This window comes from Pelodiscus sinensis, chromosome 10 (assembly GCF_049634645.1).
Source record: "Pelodiscus sinensis isolate JC-2024 chromosome 10, ASM4963464v1, whole genome shotgun sequence".
Lineage (NCBI taxonomy): Eukaryota > Metazoa > Chordata > Testudines > Trionychidae > Pelodiscus > Pelodiscus sinensis.
In genome coordinates, this window is record NC_134720.1 from 48679994 (window position 1) to 48702450 (window position 22457).

A 22457-nucleotide genomic window follows, 5' to 3' on the forward strand; every position below is an offset into this window, starting at 1 on the left:
GAACACGGCTCCCTGTGTGCAGAGAACATTTGGTGTGAGCGAGTGAGTGGGCCCCAGAGGGCGGGAGATAGCAGAGCCCCAGGGGTGGGTCACCTTGTTTGTGTCCTCTCCGTGCAGGAGTTCAGTTCACCAGGCAGCTAGGGAGGCGATGGGCAACAAATCCCCCCATGTGAGTGCTTCGGCACCTCTCCCAAAAGACACATGATCTCCAGCAACAGCTCCAACAGCCTCTGCTCTGGTCACCTCATCGGATCACGGTCTAGTCTATCCTCCACCGTTGGTCCTTCCAGTTCAGGATCTCACCTCTCAGATCACAGCACTGGTCGGTGCCTTCTGGTCACCTGCCTCTGGCAGGGCCCACTTCTTTTGAAGGGAGGTGGTGATGGTGGTGGGATGATGCAGACAGCTCCTGGCCATGCTGTGTGCAGGGGCTCTCTGGCAGCACCTGGGCAGGAGATAGCGCTGAGTTGCCACAGCACACAGGCAGTTCTGTTGCAGGGAACCTATCAGGAGCCGAGGACATGGGGCGGGGGCTCAGTCCAGGGCATCATCCAGCACTTTGTGCTGCAGCAGTGGGGCCACAAGCAGAAGTCAGGCCCTGTTCCAGCTGCTGACCATTTGCAGCCGGGCTGGGGGCTGCCTTGTCCTTGTCCTTGCAGCTGAGTCCTGGGAGAAAGAATAGAAAGGAACATCTAAAAGGAACGCCAAGCCGAGGAAGCCGCTGTGTCCACGGGGAGGCAAGCGAAGGCCAGTATCTCAATGAGTCACCTTGTGCCAGCGCTCCCGGGAGGGAGAGGGAATTCACAGCCGTGGCAGATGCTGCTGGAGGAGCAGATTCAGCAAATAAGTCCCCGTGGCTGTGATTGACAGATGATCACCCCCCACCTTCCTGCTGCTTTGCCAGAGCCCTCACCTGTCCCAGCTCAGGGAATCCATCTCTCTAAGCCCTTTCCGCCCTGCCCCAGTTGCCTCCTCTGGTGCCTTATCCCACAGGAGATTCCATGGGGAGGAGACAGCCTCCTGGCTTGAGGCTGACACCTCGTGCTCCAGCTGTACACACAGGCATGAGTGTTCATCCCCTTCCTCCCCCCCCCCCCCCCACCCATGCACCCAGCTGGGCCTGCTTGTCCTACCCACCAAGAAAGGCCCCGTGATCTGAGAAGCCGTGCAAAGGAAGGGACTGTGGGCCTGGACTCCTTTGTGGTGGCCAAAGGCAGAGCTGCTTATCAGGAGGGAGGGTGCCGCGTTCCCCTTTCTTTGGTGCACTGTAAAGCCCAGTCTTGCACACCCTGTTTTTCCAGCGAGCCCTGGCTGACCTGAGTGTCCCAAAGGACTCCCTGCACTGGGCCATGGCTGCTCCCAAGGGAGAGATGCCTGCAGCAAGGAGTGGGGGGAAGGGCCAGAATTCAGCCAGCTTGGAACGCTTTGGCTCTCACTGGGGTAGATTTAACTCTCAGAGGGTATGTCTACACTACAGCCCTAGTTCGAACTAGGGGGGGTAATGTAGTCATACGGAGTTGCAAATAAAGCCCAGGATTTGAATTTCCCGGGCTTCATTTGCATAAAGCCGGACAGCGCCATTTTTAAATGCCGGCTAGGTCGGACCCTGTGCCGCGCGGCTACACGCGGCACGGACTAGCTAGTTCGGATTAGGCTTCCTAAGCCGAACTAGCTGCACACCTCGTTCCACGTTCCACGAGGCGTACAGCTAATTCGGATAGGAAGCCTAATCCAAACTAGCTAGTCCGTGCCGCGTGTAGCCGCACGGCACGGGGTCCGACCTAGCCGGCATTTAAAAATGGCGCCGGCCGGCTTCATGCAAATGAAGCCCGGGAAATTCAAATCCCGGGCTTCATTTGCAACTCCGTATGACTACATTACCCCCCTAGTTCAAACTAGGGGGGTAGTGTAGACATACCCAGAGAGTCCATAACGTTCAGCTTGTTGAAGGTTTAGCAGGAGCCCCTGACACAAGCAGGGATGGGGAGATGCAAGGTCAGAGACCAGCAAAACTCCGCCTCTCCCTCCCCACTTAGGGCCTTGAAAACACCCTCTGTCCAGCAGAAAGCCACCAAGTGGGGCACAAGGCCTTTGATCAGCCCTGAATTATGGCTGAAAAGAGCGCCTGAATGACACTGAAGTGACTTTGGCATCCACTGTATTTAAAGATGCAATGTTCCTGTGGTATTGTTGGATTGTGCACCACTCGGGGCTGGTGGAGATGGGGCCAAGGTAAATCTTGGGAAGTATCTGAGCGTCAAAGGAACAGATTGAACAGTGGCCCAAACAGAGAGAAGTGGGGCTCTCGGGCAGGAGGTGAATGCAAATGCATTTCTAGTGAGTGCTAACGTTGCTCCTGCTTTGGGTTGTGCCGAGCTTGGCCAGATAGAGCCAGGCTGTTGGCTTGGCCTTGGGGCACACTTAGGATCTGCGTGCTCTCATCCCTCTGGAGAAGGTGCAGGTGCAGGAAGGCTCGGTGGAAGGAGACATGGATTCAGGATCCCACTGATGAATCTAGTCCCTACCTTGCTCAACTTCCCCAATAGAAAGGGCCTGTCCACAGGCCATCTCCTGTCCGCTCCCACGCCGGAGGGAGGCCCAGCAGGAGAACAAGGCCTCTGTGGGGCAGGCAGAGGTGGCTCCTCGCTGTCCCCCTTAGGATGGGTGCGATGTGCCCAGCCTGCAAGGGTGAGTTCCGAGCGCTGGCTGTTGGAAGAGGTTGCCGTGGTTGGCTGTCGGTCAGGCAAGGTGACAGCCTGTTGCTGCTGCACAGCCTCCCTGCAACACTGGACAACGTGCAGACGCCTCTGTGGCTGAACAAACAGAGCAACCTCCCTTGGACAGGAACCCCGTTCCCCTGACCCTGCGGCCTGTTGGTCTTCAGAGGCCTGGTGGAAGGGTGGTGTCTCTTCCTGACTTAAGTATTCTGGGCCACGGTGGCTCAGGAACTGAGGACAACACCTGGGGAGGTACTTATCCTCCATCCCATCCCCCCATGCTCTGACAGACCCCCCCCCTCCCACACCCACACGCCGTCTTCAGTCTGGCAACTCCCCCTCTCGCTCACACTGCCGTCTGTTGCTATGGCAACGATAGTTATGGCGACAGACAGAGAAGATTGCAGCCTATTAATATGAACAAGCAGGAGCAGGTGAGAATCTTTGCACAGAAATCGTCCCATGGGATCAGGGGCCCTCCAGGGCTGCTCTGCCTGGACCCTGGAGATCACCTCTGTAGGGCCAGCTGGGGGCCCCAGAGCCGGATGCTTTGACACAGTGGTTCTTCCTAACTCTCCTCACCAGCTCCCACTGAGCCCTAGGGGCCACAGGCTGCCTCTCCTAGAGGGGATGTCAGGAGCCTAATGTTCCCAGCAGGGAGGTGGCTACAGTAGTTACTAACTGCATGGCAGTGGCCATCCAGAGACCCCAGTGTGAGGATGTGGCCCCTGTAGCATCAGCCCTGCAGGGCAGCACCCCGCGTGGGGCTGTGTGCCGCACACACGCGCAGGAAGAGACAGTCCCTGCTGCATGGAGCTTACAAACCCAGTAGAGACCAGGTAAGGCGCTGGCAGATCCAGCCCTTCCGTAATTCACTGGAGGGATTGAATAAAGGACTGAGCCAAGAAACAGAACTGCCAGGCCTGCCCGCCCTGCTGTGGGGGGTTCCCCCAAAGAATCTCCGGTTCCAGGCATCCCCTACTAACGCTCCTCTCGTATGCTTGGCATTCTTCCTTGCTCCCTGTTGCCGCTGTGGGGGGCTCTGCCTGGGCAGTCTGCACTGGCCTTTGGAGAGACAGAGCAGGGTGCACATCCCCAGGGCCAGGAGGCCCTCCCAGTCCTGCTGCCGGAAGGAGAGTTGCAGAGGGATGGGTCCTTGCATTGCTTTCATCCTGTACGGAGAGGGCCATGCGAGGAGAGAGTCCGTGCAGCCCTTCATGCTGCTGCACCCTAGGCCAGCTGCTGTAAGGGCACAGGCAGGAATTGATGCAGCAGGACTGAGAGTGACCTTCCTTGTGCTTGGGTCCTGGCACGTGGCCTCCTCAGACTCCCTGGGGGCTGCGCTAAAGCCCTGCCACCCGACCCAAACCTACCTGCACATGGCAGAAAGCCCTGGTCTTCTCAGCTTGGGTCAGGTCACCTCTACTGACCCTCTCCTGCCCCCCCAGCCAGCTGCAGTGTGTGTGCTACAAGGAATCGCAGCACCTCTTGCTCCACAGTGCAGATGGGGCCTGCAGCTATCGGCACATGCAGCCACTTCCGGACTGACCCCACAGGCAGGAGCTGGTGGCAGCACAGACATGAGTTCCCAGGGGAAGGTCAGGTCAGAAAGAGTCTAGACCCTACTGGGCTTGGGTCAGGTAGGCTGGGCTTAGGTCCAGTGGGAGCATAAGCATTCATCCCAAGCAGCCTTCAGGCTGGAGCAGCCTCACCAGGCAGTTTGTGGCTGGATAAGACGAGCCCTCCCCAAAATATGACCAGCGCGCAGGAGGGCCACCTAGGAGAACTCACCTAACCCATCTGCATTCCAGCCGGGTCCTCTCCCTCTGCAACGCTCCATCGCGGTCTGAGCAGCCGGCATCCTGCACGCTGGGACATGTGGTCCCCACAGGCTTCACCTCCAGGGTGGACCTTGGCTGTGATCTATGTTAGAGTACATGTAGCCCTTGGGCTGCCAAGCAGGCCCGCAACTGGGCACAGCTAGGGGAGCCCTGTTCTAGGTGAAGGTAGACTGTCTCCACGTTCTCGAGTTCGCACACACCCATTTGATACCCCGCCCCCAAACTGGCCCTTGAGGGAAACTGACCCACCTCCACATGGCTTTGAACATTGTGTTTTCAGCTTCCGGGCAGTGTGAGAGGTGCATCTCCTGCTGACCGGATAGAGAGCTCTCCCCATCAGGCTCCCCCTTCCAAGGGTCGCTCTGGCCCTCTGGTGGTTTGCTGCTTCCCCGCCTCAGGCCTGGGATAATCATGACCACATTCAAAGGAACAAGAGTCTATCCTTCCCAGCATCAGTCCTCCACACGCCCTCTGTCCCCTGCCTGGGATCTCCTGAGTTCCTCCTTATACTGTGACAGAGTCGTGCCTGCCTGGAGCTGGGCTCGTCCCAAGCCACTGGCCCTCAGGACTTCTTCGCTGGAGCCGCTCCTCTCCCAGACCTGTTTTAGGAGCCTCCTTCTCCCCAGCTGCCCTCTCCCTTCACCGACAGCCTCGGGATACCAGCACCTTCATGCAGGCCGCTCTATCGCTCCTTCCCCCATTAGCCTGGGCCTTCCCCCAAAGCTCCGCTTACTCGGCCTTGCTAACACAGTCCGGTCCTGTCCAGGGGAATGTCCCTTTCCCCCGCAGCCCATTTCCTTGACGCTTTTCCATTACTTCCTTTCAGGAGAACCTGACGTGGCTTAAGCTCCACAGGGACCACCTCCCCACTGCGCTATAGCCCGCAGGCTTCCCCATATAGTAGCCACCCTGTTCCCTGATGGTGCCACTTTTTGCTAAGAGGAAAGCCAGTCAGTCCGGGGTCTCCCATTCCCCCAGCAAGTCCCCGCCCTCACCTAGTCTAGGCATGTCCCCTTTGCTCCAGTGTCTCCTCTCCTCCTTACTGCCTCCTGCTGGAGTGAAGAAAGCTTGTGCTGCTCCTCATTGCGAGCAGGGGTAGGCCCCAGCAGGCCAGCTGTCGAAGGCAGAGCACAGTTTGCTTTGAGCACTGCAGAGGGAAGGCTCAGCGTCTGTGTGGCCCCAAGAGCATGGGAGGCGCAGAACCGGGGCATTGAAGGTCACCCACATCCGCATGCTCACTCAAGCAACTTTGGGAAGCGCAGCAGGGAGCATCCCCAATAAAGACCTTCATGCTGGAACCTACCACAGTCCCCCTCCCTGCCAGGTTTTGCACGAACACTCAGGGCTGCGGAAAAAAAATTAAGTGCCATTTTTACCTGGCAACCAAAGGAGGAAAACAGTTGAGTCTCCCCCAGATCCTCCTGCAAAAAATGAGATAAGGCAGGACACCTGCGTCCCCTGGTCCTAGCTGCTTTCTAACTGTAGCAGGAAGGTCTGATGACCAGCTGGCCTAGTGGTCAGCTTATGGTTTCTCCTTGTCTAGTTGCTCCAGAGAGACTGCAACCTCAATCACCCACTCCTGTTTCAGTGACTCCCCCAGAACTTGGTCACGGGTAGGGACAGGGCAGGAGGACAAGGTGAGGGGACCCAGGCCCTCACACGCCACCCGGAACCCTAAAGGTCACTGCCTCAGCCCCTTCGTGTTCAACTAGTCACGCTCAGAGCTTTCAGCTCCCAAAGAAAGTCTGTGGGGAGGGGCGGGATCCAGGTCCCTACAGCTGCTGTCACGAGGCAGTTGCCATGCCTGGCTGAGCGCCAAGCATCCGTGCCACTCATCCTGCCAGAGGCCTTTTAAATAGTTCCTCCACTGGGACCACGCCCTGGACCTGTTGAGAGGCAGGCCTTGCTAGTCCCATATCGCCCTACTCCTCGCCCTGGTTTAGTGCGGGGCCTGTAGCCAGGGCTGGACCGAGCCATTCCGGCGCCCCGGGCAGATAGTTGAATTGTTCCCTGGGTTGGGGGAGGGCACGTGTACGGCCCCTCCCCTGCCCAGCATGTGGGGGAGGGCATGCGGAGCTGGAGGTAGCAGGACGCACGTGCCCAGCTCGGCTCAGCCAGGCTACCACCGCTGGCGCACAGCCTGGGGCCGCCCGAGGCGGGCAGAGCCTGGCCATGCAGGGCCCCGTGGCCATGGGGGGAAGGGCGCAGCTAGCTGGCACTGTGAGGGTTAATGCAGCCCCCACCCCGGGTGGCCGTTAGGAGCTGCTGCAGCCCGCAATCCGGGAGCCAGGTGCGCAGCGCCTGATGGCAGCTATAAGGGGCACTGTGCGCCCCTTACAGCTGCCATCAGGCACCCCCCCATAGTTTGGCGCCCCGGACAGCTGCCTGGCTAGCCCATGCATTAATCCAGCCCTGCCTGTAGCCCCCACCCTTGCACTGACCCTGCCTCCTGATGGGATTACAAACAGGCAACTGCTTAGCAACCCTTTGTGCTCCCTTTCTGCATTCACTTTCCAGCCATTCCACTCCCTTCCTACCTTCAGCCCCAGGAACCGCCGAGCCCCTTGCGCAAGAAGTGCTCATGAACGACAAGGCCAGATCTCTGCTCCGTTAACAAAGGTGCAGGACTAGGCTTGCCAGGTGTCTGGTGTTTGCCTGGACAGTCCAGTATTTGTGGCCACTGTCCGGTAAAAAAAAAACCCTAGAAAATACTGGACGTGTGAAATGTTTGGTATTTTCTCTCTCGGACGGAAGGCCGGTGGGGGACATTCTTCCCCTGCTGCGTCTGGCGGGGGGAGCAGGGACCGTGTGGATTCAAAGGTGCAGTGACTTTTTTTTTTGCTCAACAATTTTGGTCCCTCGCCAAGTTCGGGGTTGTTTGTGAAAGTATCTGGCAACCCTATGCAAGACTGGTTTTGACCCCTATGGGAACAAGCAGCTGAAACTCCTGAATGCCAGCTGGGATTTTGGCTTTGAGTTCTGGAAAAGGCCTCAGTGCTGCTAGGGGCACGTGTACCAGGAATCATCAACACACAACTCCAAAGGGGGGGAATAGTAGTACTGCAGCGGAGCAGGAGGTTATGGTGGATCACAGATAGAATATGAGTCAACAGTGTGATGCAGTTGTGCAAAAGGTTAATGTCATTCTGGGGTTTATTAATAGGAGTGCTGTACGTAAGACACGGGAGGTAGTTGTCACGCTGTGTTCTGCACGGATGTGACCACAGCTGGAGCACTGGGGCTGGTTCTGGGCACCACACTTTCAGAAAGATGTGGGCAAACTGGAGAGAGCCCAAGAGAGACTAATAAAAAAGGGGGGGGGGGGGTAAAAGGCTTAGAAAATCTGACCTCTGGCGAAAGGTTAAAAAACTGGGCATGTTTCACCTAAAGAAAAAAAGCTGAGAAGGAACCTGACGACAGTCTTCAAATATGTTAAGAGCTTTTATAATGGGGACTGTGATTAATTGTCCTCCATGACCACCGAAGGTCAGACATGCAGCAATGGGCTTAATCGGGAGGTGTAGGTGAGATGCTAGAAAAAGTTTTCTAACTTTTAGGGTAGTTATTTCTGGAATAGGCTTCCAAGGGAGCTTGTGGCATCTCCATGGACCAGGGGTAGGGAACTCAGGCCTGGGGGCCGGAGATGGTCCCCGGCTTTCCTGGATCCAGCCACCAAGGTTCAGAGCTCTGCCCTCAGCATTGGGGGGGCCCATGCTGGTCCTCCAAAATCTATTAGCCTGAGCCCCCCCCCATGCTCTGCTTCTCACTTGTGTGGTCCCCGACTCATGTTTCTGTGGGTCAGCGGCCCCTGACCCAAAAACGGTTCCCCACCCTTGCCATGGACATTAAAGCAGTGGTGGGCAACCTGCGGCCCTTCAGGGTTCACCGCTACGTGTGGCCCATGAGACATTTTATTTATCGTTGCCCACGCACAGGGCTGCCACATTCTGCTGGTTTCCGTTCACAGAGGTTTTTTCCTATTGGAATTACTAAAGTGATGCGCACTTAAGGCAAGGGCATGAGACATGAGGTGGGTGCTGATTGCTAATGTTGACTACAAGAGCCATGCGCTCCCTCTGCAGCCAATCAAAGCATTGCTATGGTTCCATCTGCACCCCCCGCACATTCCAGGTATGCAAGCGCAGTGAGCAACACGATCCTGTCCTGGGAGACCATCTTGCGGGCCCACTGAGATGAAGGAGGGCCACTCAAACTGCCCCCTCACCTAGCCCTGGTGGCCCATCGCTGCATTAAAATCAGAGGCGCTATCGTGATCATCAGGTCTGGCCTCCTGCAAATTGCAGGCCGCAGAACTTCACTCACCCACCCCTGAGCTCGGGCCGAGTTACTGAAGTTCTCAAATCATGATTCAAAAACTTCAGATAACAGAGAATCCATCACTGGAGGTTTTTTTAAAGAACCAGTGGAAGAAACACTTGTCAGGGATGGTTTTCGTGGTCCTACCTCAATACAAAAGATTGACTTTGTTGGCTTCTCGCAGTTCCTTCCAGCCTACCTTTCTAGGGTTCTCTATCACTGCAGTGTATAGCTAGAAGGGGTGTCTGAAAAGGCCCAAATACCTTCCCAATAGGACCAGCTACGGGAACTGGAAGACCCAGCAGACTTTGGTCCCTAGTGCAGCCCAGGTCAGTAAGGACTGACGGATGATCTCATCTGATGAGAGTTAGGTGGCTGCCAAGTGACAGAAGCGGGTGAGTTCCAAGTCCAGTGCCTTGTAGGACGAACACCATCATTGCTGTTGGCCCCATTTGTTTGCTTGGATTTAGAGAAACATTCCAAAGCCCATCCCAGCCTCTGTGGCCCTTGCCACCAATTACAAAGGTAGTGATATCGTTAGTCCGTAGCCATATTGGAGGGTCTACAGCAGGGGTCTCCAACCTTTTTAAGCACAAGATCACTTTTTGAATTTAAGTGCAATCCAAGATACCTGGCCCCACCTCCTTCCCACCCCCTTCTCCGAGACCCCACCCCTACTCATGCCATTCTCCCTCTCTTGCCCATCCTCACTCACTTTCATCAGGCTGGGTCAGAGGGTTGGGGTGCAGGCTCTGGTCTTGGATGAAGGGATCTGGAGTGTGAGAGGGGCTCTGAACTGCTCTTGGGGCAGGCAGTTGAGGTGTAGGGGGGTTCGAGGTGCAGGTGCTGGGATGGTGTTTGGGTGCAGGGGTGCTCAGGGCTAGGGCAGGGGCTTGAGGTGCAGGAGAGGGTTCTGACTGGGGTAGGAGTTCGGGATGTGGGCTCCGACTGGGCACTGCTCACCTCAGGTGGCTCTTGGGAAGTGGCGCAGGGGGGCGAAGGCAGGCTCACCCCTGCCCTGGCCCTGCACCCCAAAAGCAGCCAGCAAACTCCCTTCCTCCCAAATCCTGTTGTGCCCCCTCTCTGCTCTGTGGAAATAGGATACAGGGTGGGAGAGGAAGCACCTTGACACCAGCACCCTCCCTCGCCCTCCACAGCGAGCAGAGACTCCTGAGGGGACAGCTCCAAGGTAAAGGGCAGGAGATGCGCAGCAGGGGATGGTGCAGATCAAGTGCTGGCATGTGATAGCCTCCTGGCCAAACCAGCCAGGATCACCTGTCAGAGGCTCCAAGATCTACCCGTAGGTGACCACCCTAAAGCCTTCCTCTGAAGCAGGATTGAAGAGCAGCAGCCATTAGCTGTAAAGCTTGGCGTCTCATACTCCCATTCCAGCTACATTGCATTTGAGTAGTGTCACACCAGGCTGTTAAGAAGGAGATTCCATCCTAATGGCACCCCTGCCACCAGGTAAAGAAACAGATCTTAAGATGGGTAAAGAAAACTTAGTCTGACAGCATTTCCTCTGGCAAGAAACTGTTTATCAATAGCGAGGCAGTGGAATCCTCATTCTATGATTATGGTCCTCTCTTTCCTATTGTGTGTCTGTGTGATCTCTGTCTGGTTTTTAATTGTTTCTGTCTGCTGTATAATTAATTTTGCTAGGTGTGAATCAATTAAGATGATGGGATATAATTGGTTAGGCAATTCTGTTATGATTGGTTAATACAATTTTAGTAAAATAATTGGTTAAGGTGTAGCTAAGCAGGACTCAGGTGTCACTATCAAATGGGGTCCAAAAGGAAGTTCTTGGGAACCACCTTCAGGACACAGTTCCAAGATCAGAGCTGCCAGACCTCAACTCTGTGCCAATGACACCCTGCTGAAACTAGAGTCCTCCAGAGGGACCTGATCCTGACTGTCCATCAAGATAAGTTCATCTGTCTCATTGGGAGTGGTGAGCATTGTATGCCTGGTGTGCACCATTCTGTTTTTGAGAATGAATAACTAGAGATTAAGTAGGATATTACAGAACTGTGTTAGCTCGTTCACTGATAAAAGACCTGGAATACCTGCAGAGTGTAAGATTACAGAGTGTTGGATTACCTGCAGAGGGGTAAGGATGAGTGCCTAGAATGGAAAGGTTACACCTGAGCCCTAGGAACCAATGAGGATCAATGCTCCCCCTAATTTTCCCATGCATGTGCAGAATAAATTTTGTTGTGCCCTGAGGCACATACAGATGCGCACCCCCCATGAAACACATACTGCCAGCTGTGAGCAGCTGTGGGTGCTCTGCTAATCAGCTGGGCAGCTGCCCAAGGGCTCATCTTACAGGGAATGCTGGTGAGGATGGGTGCCTATGTTGGAACGGTTATGCCTGAGCCCTAGGAATGGGTGAGGGTGGGTGCCCTTAGAGAGCGTGTGAGAATTGTGTGGGCAACACAAACGCGATCCTTCCCCACTGAACTCAACAAGCCCACAGTGACTCCCACCCCCACACCCGCTTACCCCTAACTGACAAGAACATAACCTGGAACAAATCCACCCGTGGCTCAGGCTCCCACAAGAACCAATAGACTGGGCTCTGCAGTGAATCCAGAAGGGCAAGAGTCCAGCTATTACAGGCCAAGGGGGTTGAATTCCAACGTCGCGCACCCTTCCTGCGAGTCAGCAAGCCTCTCCGGTCCACGCCTGGTGCAGTCTGGTTGTCTGCAGCCAAGGCACAGAGAGTGGTCTCCCCAGACCATTTTGGACTTTGTAGATGAGAACCTACACTCCCGAGGCAATCAGCAGCCAATAGGTGTCATGTGCTCCCAGTAGGATACTCCATTTAACCAGTCCCTGCTGTCTGTGCTAAGTCCAGCATCTCAATGGATCTGTGGTGCCCCCCTCTGCCCTCGCCCCCCCAGGCAGACTGAAATGGAAAACCAGCATCTCTATCACTGCTGCCACTTGGGGTATGTCTAGACTATATGGATCTGTTGACGGAGCCATGTAGTCCAGACATACCCTTGGTCATCTGAAAGCCAGCCAGCACCTCAAGATTCAAGCTTTGGACAAAGCCTATAGTCCAAGGGGCTGATATAACCCCCACCAAATTGCCCAGGGACCTCCTCTAACCCTCTGTGGTCATATCTGTGTTAAATCACACCTGGCTCTTTCTTATTCATGCCTCAATCTCCCACACACTGGGCTGGGAAAGAGGAACAAAGCTGTATCCAGGCTCTTGATCCTGCTCAGCCCTGATACCAGGTTATTCAATGGGCATGTCAGGCTGACTGTGGAGAAGCTTGTGGAACCCACCTCTTGGGGCAGAATCACCCTCTGATCACTCAGAGATCCAGGGATGAAACAATTGATGGGCCTCTCCCACCACAAAAGCATCAGACTCACCTCCTGAGTCCCAGAATTGGAGGCAGCCCATAGAGCTAATAATATTAGCATGGCCCTCAACTCTCCTCCACAGCCAGAATATCCACCTGGCTTTGCGCTGTACCCTGGCCAGTCAAGATGTGATGTATGTGTGACATTTTTGTATTATTTCTATGAACTATGTCTGTGAACCAGTTTACCCATTGAGTGTGAGGGTATTAACTCCCTACTCTAGGGACAGGGAGAGTGGGGATAACCGACTGTCCTGCAAACATTAGATCCAGCCAGGTTGGATTCTATTGTACTATCAATATCCGAATGGAATGGACACATATGAATGAAAGGACTGGACCATTAATGCCCAACAACTGGCAGTCAAGAGCATCCTTCTGCAGGGAAGCAGAGTGGAAAAGTCTTGAGCAGGAGAAACAAAGAGGCAAAGACAGAGTCCAAGTAATGGCGTGGTTGCTTCTGCCTGTATAGATGCTGCAGTAAGCTTGGCTATTCCACATGCTACCACATGGTCTGTTGGATGCTAGATCCCAGGTGAATGAGAAATGCCACCTTGTTTTGAAAGGGCTGCCCTGTGTCTCTGGCAATAGTCACTGGTTGCTTGCTCCCTGAGGGGTTAGACGTCTCGAGCTAGCAGCCAAATTCATTTGGTCTCACTGTTGAGAGGTCACAGTCACACACAATGGGGGTTGGAGCCCAAAGGCCCCATCTCACATTCAGGGAGCTGCAGACCTTGCCCTTGAAAAGGCTTGGCTCAGGGTTTGGCAAGAAATAGGGATACTCTCAGGAGACTATATAAAGGCCAAGGCGACTGATCCCAGAGACCCATGACAAGAGGGAAGTCACAGGAACCAGATGGTCTGAAAGTGGCCTTGGCTCCACTGCCCCCTGTGGCCTAGAGGGGAGGATTATGCCTCCCTGTCAGCCCCTGGCACATCCCAGGCTGCTCAAGCACCAGGAATGGGAAGATCTCCCATTCGGAACAGAAGGGAAGGAAGCTGCAGAAGCAACTCTTGGGTCTGACCCCAAGGGAGCTCAGTGGTGGGCTGGCAATTCTGTGCCACGTCTCGGTGACACACTCTTAACCCTTTACAGAGCTTGACAATGATCCGCCACGAGGGGGAAACGGAGAGGCCAGGCGTGCCAAGTGGGCCTGGAGAGAAGGTGGAGAGTCCAGGTCTGGAGGGTGGAGTTGAACACACTGAGCTGCTTGAGTTCTTCCCACCAGAGAGCTTTATAGGCGAGATCATGGGGAGAGCTGGAATGTCTCAACTGACCAAAGCGGGAAGTGGCCATTGCCTTCCTCTTTTAACCCTAAGGGTGTGGCCTGGGGAGACTCCAGAGGAGCATGGAATGCTGGGATGTGTGGTCCACACTCACACAGTAAAAATGAGTCTGTCCAAGTCCTGTGATTTGCAACTACCTGGATTTCATGTGGTCATGCTCTGGCCATGCTGGGTCCACACAATCAAATGTCTTTTGGACAGAAGCCTGGGGGAAGTTATGGGGACCGAAGAGGTGCATGGGTGGGGGGGAGAATTCCATTCGTCATATCTACGGTACTGCTAGGAAGAGCTCTCAGCAGTGGGAGGATTCAACAAAGGGTGATGAATTAAGGATCATAAACAGGAAACAATTAACAGGAAAAATGCCACTGGGCAATACGGGGGGTGGGGTGATGGCATCACTATTAGGCCAGACTAAAAGGGGGAGTAGAGGAGGCCCCATGCTTAGGGCCTGAATATCAGTGTGAAATCACTGCTCCAATGAGCTATTCTCTCTCAGGAGTAGGGGGGGGGGGGGGGCAGATTGGTGCTTTCATTAGATCAGCCCCTGATTGACTGTCAGTCAGTTTCAGATGGCAGCTTAAGGCCTTGATCCTAATCATCCAGGCAATTAGCAGCCAAGCCCCAGCTACATCGAAGACTGAATTTTGATCTATGCACAGCTGAGCTCCTCTGGGCTACTGCAGATTACAAAGCTCAGGATGCAGTGCATGAGAGCTGGGGCCAGCAATCTCTGTCAGGAGGATCCAGCTATGGAACAATATTCAGGCAGATGAACCCAGCTTCTGGCCATCGTTAGGCAACACTGCAAAATCTTCCTCTTTGGAAAAGCCTTACTGACCTAGCAAGAAAGACAATCACCCTAGTACTCCCCTTCCACACAGTCTCCCAGCCTCCAAAAATACACCCCTTAAATAACCACAACCCCTCCCCAAGCAGAGTTGTACCCAAAGAAGGGAAACGACAAAGCTTCCAGGAAGTCCCCAAAAAGACTTTGCTCTTGTTATTGATTTGAGTTGGAAAGCATTCAGATACTATGGCAGCAGGATAAAGCTGAAAGACTGTCCAGGCAAAGGTGAGCCAGCTGGAAGGAGATGGATTCTACTGTGAGGAAAGGTGATACATTTTCACTGGCACACACACAAGATTTCACAGGTGGCACCTTCAGGAGAACCCCCAGAATTTTTTCCCATGGTGTCCATCAGTTCCACTAAGCTTACCACACTGTGGTGCTGCCACTCCCGCAACCAACCAGTCACCCAGTCTTTACTGCTTGAGGTCTCCAGAGGCACTGACTGCTGTCTGGTCCTGAAGCTCCTTTTATAAGGCCTTCCTGGCCCCTGATTGGCCACTTCTCCTGCAGCCTCTCTAGTCTGCTTGGAGGACTTCTCTGTAGCCTCTCTGGGGTGGGGTGTGACAGGACCACAGGGATTCTGGCAGGGATCCTCAGGGCCTGGTTCCCTCCTCCCACCGTCACAGGTGCATCCACTGATACTAAGCTCTCAAAGTGCCTTTCTTGTAGCTAGAACACAGCATTGGATGTGCAATCTCTGGGGAAGGGACCACCTCTCACTGTGTGTTTATAACATACCCAGCCAAATGGGGCTGATCTCAGTGGAGGCCTATACTGTAATAATAATAATAATAATGTTGAGTGCTTCAAAATGCCATTGAGAAAACTCTAGGGACATACTTGGCTCTCACTAAAACTTAGCAGGATGCACTCACTCCAGGGCAATATTGGGGCACCCTGTGTAATATATTGCAAACAGCATGCTCTTTAGCCATTGGGGTGTCAGCCTGACGTTTGGGGAGAAGAGGAGGAGGGGAAAGATCTGTCTGCATCACTCCCCTATTTGCAATCTACCCAGGGGCAATGGAATGTCCCAGGTACTCAGCTGATCCCTGTGCCTATGGATGAATGCACCAGCAAAATGAAAGGCCTACACTTTGGGCTGTAGATGAGATTCTCAGTTTCTCCCGGGCTGCACTGATCTGCGTGGGAGCCAAATGTTGCAAGGCAAATGGGAACCCATCCTTCTGCCCCAGCAGGGAGCAGCTGCAAGTTCCCGGGCTGGAGGCTCATTCAGCAGATTTTATGAATAAAACTAAGCTCCCGGTCTGCCTTTCCTTATAGTCAAAGGGAGTCGGAGGCAGAGACACACTGGGGGGCGTCACATACCAAGAGACAGGCACAAATATGGACCCACACAGGGTATCAAACCTTCTCTCTCCTACACCCGTGACCCACACATAGAGACGCAACCCATCCCCCCACAGGGGATAAGACAGGGTGTCTATCTCTGGTATCACCTCTCAGAGGGGTAGCCCTGTTTGTTTGTTTGTATCTGCAAAAACAAGGAGATCTGTGACATCTTAAAGACTTACCAATTTATTAGGGCATGAGCTTTTGCGGGTCTAGATCCCTTCGTCAGATGAATGAAGTGGAAATTGCTCATTGCACCTGATGAATTGGTTTATACTCCCCAAAGCTTAGGCCGTTAGTCCTTAAGGAGTCAGAGATCTCTTCATTATCTCTGGTGTGTAGGGACACGCACACCCCTCGGAGGAAGGGGGTGGGCAGCGCAGAGGGGGCAGATCGGGTCCCCCCGCGCGACCCTTGCCCCTGAGTGTTGCTGCAATTGCCCCTCCCCCAGCCCGGTTGCAGGGGCGCCCCCCTCCCTGCCTGTGAGCGCGCGGCAGAAAAGGAGGCCCGCCCCGCCCCGCCCCCCCCCGCCGGAGCCCAGGAATCGCTCCATGCAGCCGGGGCGCGGCGCGCTCCGGAGCTGCCCGTGGTGCTGAATATGAATGCGGCCCCTTTGCGCCAAAGGTGGCTTCTCAGCTGCAGCCGCCTCGCGGAGGGAGGGAGGGAGCGAGCAGCCTCTCCACTGCTCATTGAGAAAACGCCTTAGCGTCGCCCCCTCCCCCTCCGAGGGCAACTGCCTGCCCCTGGCCTGTCCCAGACCCACACACTCACCGTAACCAGACCCCCTACCGCCCTCAGCCCCGGGGGACCTTCCTATAACCCCGGCCCATTCCCTTGCCTGCTGGCTGGGGCGCCTCGCTCAGCAGGATGCTTCCTGCAGGGCTGGCCCTTCCCTGGGCCCCACTGCTCGAGGCTACCCCCGACTAGGCAGCCCCTCGGAGCAGGGCAAGTGGCCAGCTGTAGCCCACAGGCATTGTCCAGCCGCACCTAACTGCACTAGCCAGCGCGATAGGGGGCTTGACCCCCGTCCCCAGCCTGGGGGAAGGGAGGGGAAGGATCCCTTATCTCCCTGGCACCCCGCTCCCTCTACGTCAAGGCGATGCAGCTGTGCATGATCCCGTCCTTAACATTCCCCCGCGGTGGCGGCAGGCGAAGGAAAAGATGAATGAGGCGTTTGCCAGGGACCCATTCAGAAAGGATGGGCGGGAGGCAGAAATATTCTTCGCTGGCGGTGCCCTCCCCACTCGCATGCGTCTCCCAGCAGTTGGGAGGCAGGGAATGAGGTGAATGGCAACGTGCCCTCCCTGGGCTGGGATCGTCCCCCACTGGGACAGCAGCGACATTAAAGTCACCGTGACTAAGCAGGGTTCAGCTCCAGTTGGCCTTTAAGCAGAAGGGAGAGAAAATGGTGCAGAAGTAAGTAGTGGCTAGCCCTTGACTGGCACGTTTCATCCCATGCTCTCGTCCTCTCGTGGCCCTTTATGTGGGGGCAGGAGTCACGCTGCTGGCCTTGGGGCTGTTGTGAGCAGGCTCTGGTTTGCACGGTGGGATCTTGGGCAGGGATTTGAATCTGGGCTTCTCTGGCCCCATCGCTGTGGTATCTGGAGTCCTTAACACACCTCCTGATATTCCTGTGCACGGTTCAGAAACCAGCATGGGCAGGCATGTTTAACTAGTAGATCCAGCTGCTTGAAAGCCTGCTCTTTATTCACTGCACCCCAGGGAAATCCATTTTCTCTCTTTGGCCACTAACAGTATCTGTCCATTCCAATCTGCCTCGGTACTTATACCCAGCCCATCACCATGGTATCTGGCCACTATGGTATCAATATGACAGGTAGCCTGACCTTAAACTTTCTCTTGGCTTTTCTTTCCCATTGGCCAGGTGGAGTGCAGCTTCTGTGTTGGTGGAAGGAGAGGTGCTTTCTGCATAGCCTGGGCCAGCCCTTTGTGGGCTTCAAAGATTAAAACCAGGACCTCTACTGATCCCCAGTGCACCTAACAGGGTGATGTGTTTGCAGCAGCCTGTAGGATGTAGCTGCTGAGATGTTGCATGTGGTACCACTGAGGGACTGCAGTTGTTAAGCTTGATGCACTGTCATACAGCAAGGGAGAAGACCCCATTCAGGGTTAGGCGATGGTGCCCATCTCACACCAGTTGCTCTCATATTCTCCACTTTTTATCCCCCAGTCTGCATCTCTAATTCCTCTCACCAAAGTCTGTATAGTCCTACCTCTTTGTCCCCAGGGTGGGATGAACCAATGATCAGAGTCCAACTTGCCCCTATCTGCAGGACAGCACAGTTCAACAGTCCCAGGCAATAACTTGCCCCTCCTTGTGAGGGGGAATACAACCCCATGGTCAGAGTCTATCAAGGTACAGCAGATAGGAGAAAGGTTTGCATTCCCCAACAGGGGCAGTCTAGGCCCTTCCACTCCACTGGACCCCAGCCCAGGTGTTGTTAGTGGCTTGCTTTAACCACTGAGTCAATGGGGAAAATTCCAGCTGCAACACACTGGCTCTCAGCATCTGCTCACTCACCCTCTAGTTGTTGCCGTGCATGGGCTGCTTCCTGCTTCAAGCGTCTCTGTTCACTGATGAATGTCCAGCTTCCCTCCATGCGGGATCTGGCCATTTCTGCTGGTGTCTGGAACCTGTGAGGTCTCTAGACACATCTGGCCTTCAACCTGTATGGTAGCGCCTCGGTGTTTGGGTAGTCTCTGCAGTTTGCCTGGAGCTGGCAAGATACATCCTCTTCCTCAGGCCACTAGCCTGAACTGAGCTGAGCTGCTCTCTTTTATAGCAGAGCAGCTTGAGCATGCCCAGTAAGGCACAGTGGGTGGGGCCTTCGCAGCCCTCAGGGCTGGTTTAACCCCCTCCTGCTCAGTGCGGGGAGAGAACACCCTGTGACAAGCATCCGCACACCTGTATTTCCATAGTGAGTCTTCACTGCTCCAGCAAGCGTGTGTACACAGAAGAAAGCGTAGCAAGTCAATGTTGATGAGGGATATCCAATGTCAGAGGGAGCACCAAATCTCATTACGGTGTACCATGACATGGTGTCAGCTAGTTCTTCACTATGGTGCCATCTTCACATCAGCATCAAGGCCTCACTTGTGTGAGAAATGAACCACTGGGGAATGAACCATCAGGGGATTTTCTACCTTCCACCATTGGTTTACCCCAATGTCTCCCTCTGGATGGTCTCTTCCATTCCACCACCTGAGGAGACTCTTAGGACAAATTCTGTTTCCTGCATGAAAGTTCATTAGGATGGTTAGGCACTCAGGTTCCTTGCCAGTCACTTTGTCATGATTATTATTATTAATTATTATTATTACTAGGTTTGCCTGCTTCACCTTGTTACATATTTATCTGTCTGTATACTGGAGGGGGTGCGTCTCCTGAGTTACTGGAACTCTGGGATAGTCAGTGTCAGTCCATTCCTGACTGTGTTTATCTCAGGAGAAAAAACATATTAAAAATGGCTTGAGTGATGTGATTTTTGAGTCCTTCCTTGGCTGGAGCTATCTTGCTGGCAGGAAGTTTGGCCTGAGATTAGACCTACCATTCATTGTCCTCATTATGTCTAATTGCTAGTTCCATCCTCTTGGACCACCCAAAACAATTCCTCTCTCTTTTTGGAGTTTACACCAGTCTGACATATTCATAAGACATTTCTTAGCCAAGCTGTTCATACAGACAAAGAGCACAGTAACCATCATATTACTGAGACGATTTGGGTTTTTTAAAATAAACCTTATGCTAAAGTGAGGAAGAGCCTTCCCTTCAGGTTTGGGCTATTCTACAATTGTCTTTGTGGGGACTCTTACGCCCTTCTCAAAAGCATCTAGAAGTGACTCTAGATATGGGTCCCTATCAGAGACAGAGTAGTGGGCTACATTGACAAGTCTGACATTTGCTAGGCTTTGACGAAGAGCAGGGACATGCTGGTGACAGGGTTAGGTGTTTAAAGAAACCAACAATGGTAGTGCGACAAGGTGACCCACAGAACCATTCTCCATTGTGATGTACAATCCCAACAGGGATCGGTCAGCCTGCTCCACACTGATGAGCCAAGCCAGCAGGTCCCGTCCCAGGTTACACCCCAAGAAGGTGCAGAACACACAGGTTAAATGGAGAAGAGGTCATGATGGACTGAGGCCACAGTGCTGCAGTGCTGAACTAGTTGCTGTTGTAAGTTAGAGCAGCTCTCGGATGCTCTGATTTTTGGCAGTCTGTCCTGGATTGTTCATTGGCTGCAGCATGGCTTGAAATCCCTGCAGTGCCATGCCCTATGAGCCTGCCTCCTCCATCCTTTATCTTCCATGCCAGCCCCTCCCCGGTACACCCTCTGTGCCTGCCAGGGAGCAGTGCCTTTGCTGGGGGAATTCTCCTTTGGTCAGCAGCAGCACATTAATGGCCCCATATGGCTCTGGAATTGTGCACTGGGACCAGAGTGGGGGACAGAACTTATCCTTACTGAAACACACACACCATATTCCACTAGCTGGGGACCCCTCACACTACAAATGACTTTTCAATGCAACCATAGCCATCGTGGGAAATCAAGCATATGCAGCTATGCTATGGATTCTTTCCCAGCCACCTGCCAAATACCCAGAATCAAGCTAGCATGGGGGAGGAAGGGTTATGTCGAAGCAAAAACACGCTCCTCTGTGTTTAGGCAGCTAACAAGCAGCTTTATTAATTAATAAAGCACAGCATGAGCCAAACGTGGTCACAGCAGAGCCAGACCCAGTAAGGCTACTAATACAATCAATCCTAGTATCTTTATACCCTTAACCAAACAGTCTGACGTCAGGGCATCCAATTACAGAAATCTTCAATTAAATTTGGAAAAACAAAGCCTTATCAACAAGATGGCGGACAGGTGCGAGGGAGTACATCTCCTGTCCCAACCAGCCCAATTAACACATACTAATAGCCCATCCTGTAGGCCTCTTCTCACGGGGTGACAGAAAGTTCACTCTGGTCTACGTGCTTGAGAGAAAAGCTGAAATGGTTTCTGATATACAAGATGGCTTCTAGCTAAATATGAAAATGGTTTCTACAGCTTCTACAACTCCCCCCTTTTAGCCTTTTAAAGGCTAACCTTGAAACCATTTTATGCCTCCATTTTCCATTAAAGTATTTATGTACATTTCTTGTTCCTTTCTCTGCTCATCCTATTTTAACATCATGAGTTCCACATTCCCTTTGGTAAGGGTCTATCTTGTGTTTTCTAGAATACAAGAAATACAGCATTTGATTAACAAGAAACAGCAATAAGCACAAAAGAATATAGCCAATACTAAAACTACTCTTTGCAAAATCCAAGTTCCCACATGTCCAAACCAGCCTCCCAACCAATCCCAGAGGGTCCAGTCTTCCTCCTGCCTTAGGCGTTTCACAGTTCTTTTAATTTCTGAGGCATCTTCCTTTACTTCTTTGCTGGTGTCAGAAATATACCCACAGCATTTTCTTCTTACTAAGGCACAAACCCCGCTCTTACTAGCTAGGACATAGTCTAGGGCCATTTGGTTTGGCTTTTTCTCACCCTGGCTCCTGAACCGTTACATGTCTAGCAGTACTTTCCAATTGGGGTCAAGGCTAGGCGGATATACCCTGGGTTAGTAAACTCTTTATCCTGCTAAGTATCATTTGGCTTAGTTTACTAAACAGTGTGCCATTCATTTGAGTGTTGTTTAGTGGGACTGGAATTATTGGGATGCCTCCTTCTGAATGTACTGGACTGTGAGCACATATCCAGCAACCTGTAGAATTAAATTCTTGGGAAACTTGGTTCATTAAAAGCATAAACACATTTGAACCATATAGGTTATAACTGCTAGGTATTAAAAACAAGATTAAGCATAAGCTTAACATGAATTGTTTGTCCAGCCTCATGCTGGCTGTTCTTCAGGACTTCGTAGTTTGCTTCACCTATCGCTGGCAGGTTCTTCTGGGCCGCAGCTGGTACCTTAGCCTTGGTCTCTCAGGCTCGTCTGCTTCTGGGCCTGGATTGCCGGTACCAAGCCTGTGCTGATCCTCGTCTACTTCTGGACCTGGGTTTCTGGTACCAGGTCTGTGGTGATTCCCATCTGCTTCTGGACCTGGGTCTCCGGTACCAGGTCTGCGGTGCTCTTTATTGGGGCCGACTTCTGTAGGGGCCAGGACGGGTTTGCAGTGGGATGCGTGAATCCAGGTGGGCAATCCTTCGCACTTTACAGCAGTATGGGTGGTCAGAAGGATTTGGTAGGGACACTTTCACCTGGGTTCCAGGGCAGTCTTCCGCTGGTGAACTTTCACGCAAACCCAGTTTCTTGGTTGTAGTTTAAGGCACAGCTCAGTTGGGGCCTCCTGGAAGGCGTCCTTAACCTGTAAATGATAAGACTGTACACACCTCATAAGTTCCTGACAATTCTTGACTATGCTTCCTTTAACAAGTGTGGCATCAGCCAGGTTAATTTCTGGGCTACTTTACAGTCTCATAGGTTGGCCACATGCAATTTCATGTGGACTGAGTCCAGTTTTCTGATTAGGAGTGGCTCTCATGCTCATTAGGGCAATCTGGAGTGCTACTATCTATGTTAAGCCAGAGTTCTCACATATTTTAGCAAGTTCGTTCTTTAAAATCTTGTTTCATCTTTTTACTGTTTCTGCGCTCTCCAGGTGTCGTGCACAGTGCAGTGCTTGTCTGGG

The 22457-nt window shown here is 53.3% G+C and overlaps 1 long non-coding RNA gene across 1 annotated transcript; it reads right to left on the reverse strand.

Moving 5' to 3' along the window:
- Nucleotides 1–381: 381 nt before the first annotated feature.
- Nucleotides 382–4641, reverse strand: LOC142830811 (uncharacterized). Its single transcript, XR_012906321.1, has 3 exons — nt 4509–4641; nt 2526–2706; nt 382–666 (listed from the first exon to the last, which is right to left on the reverse strand). It is a non-coding gene; the product is annotated as an uncharacterized LOC142830811 (long non-coding RNA).
- Nucleotides 4642–22457: the final 17816 nt, after the last annotated feature.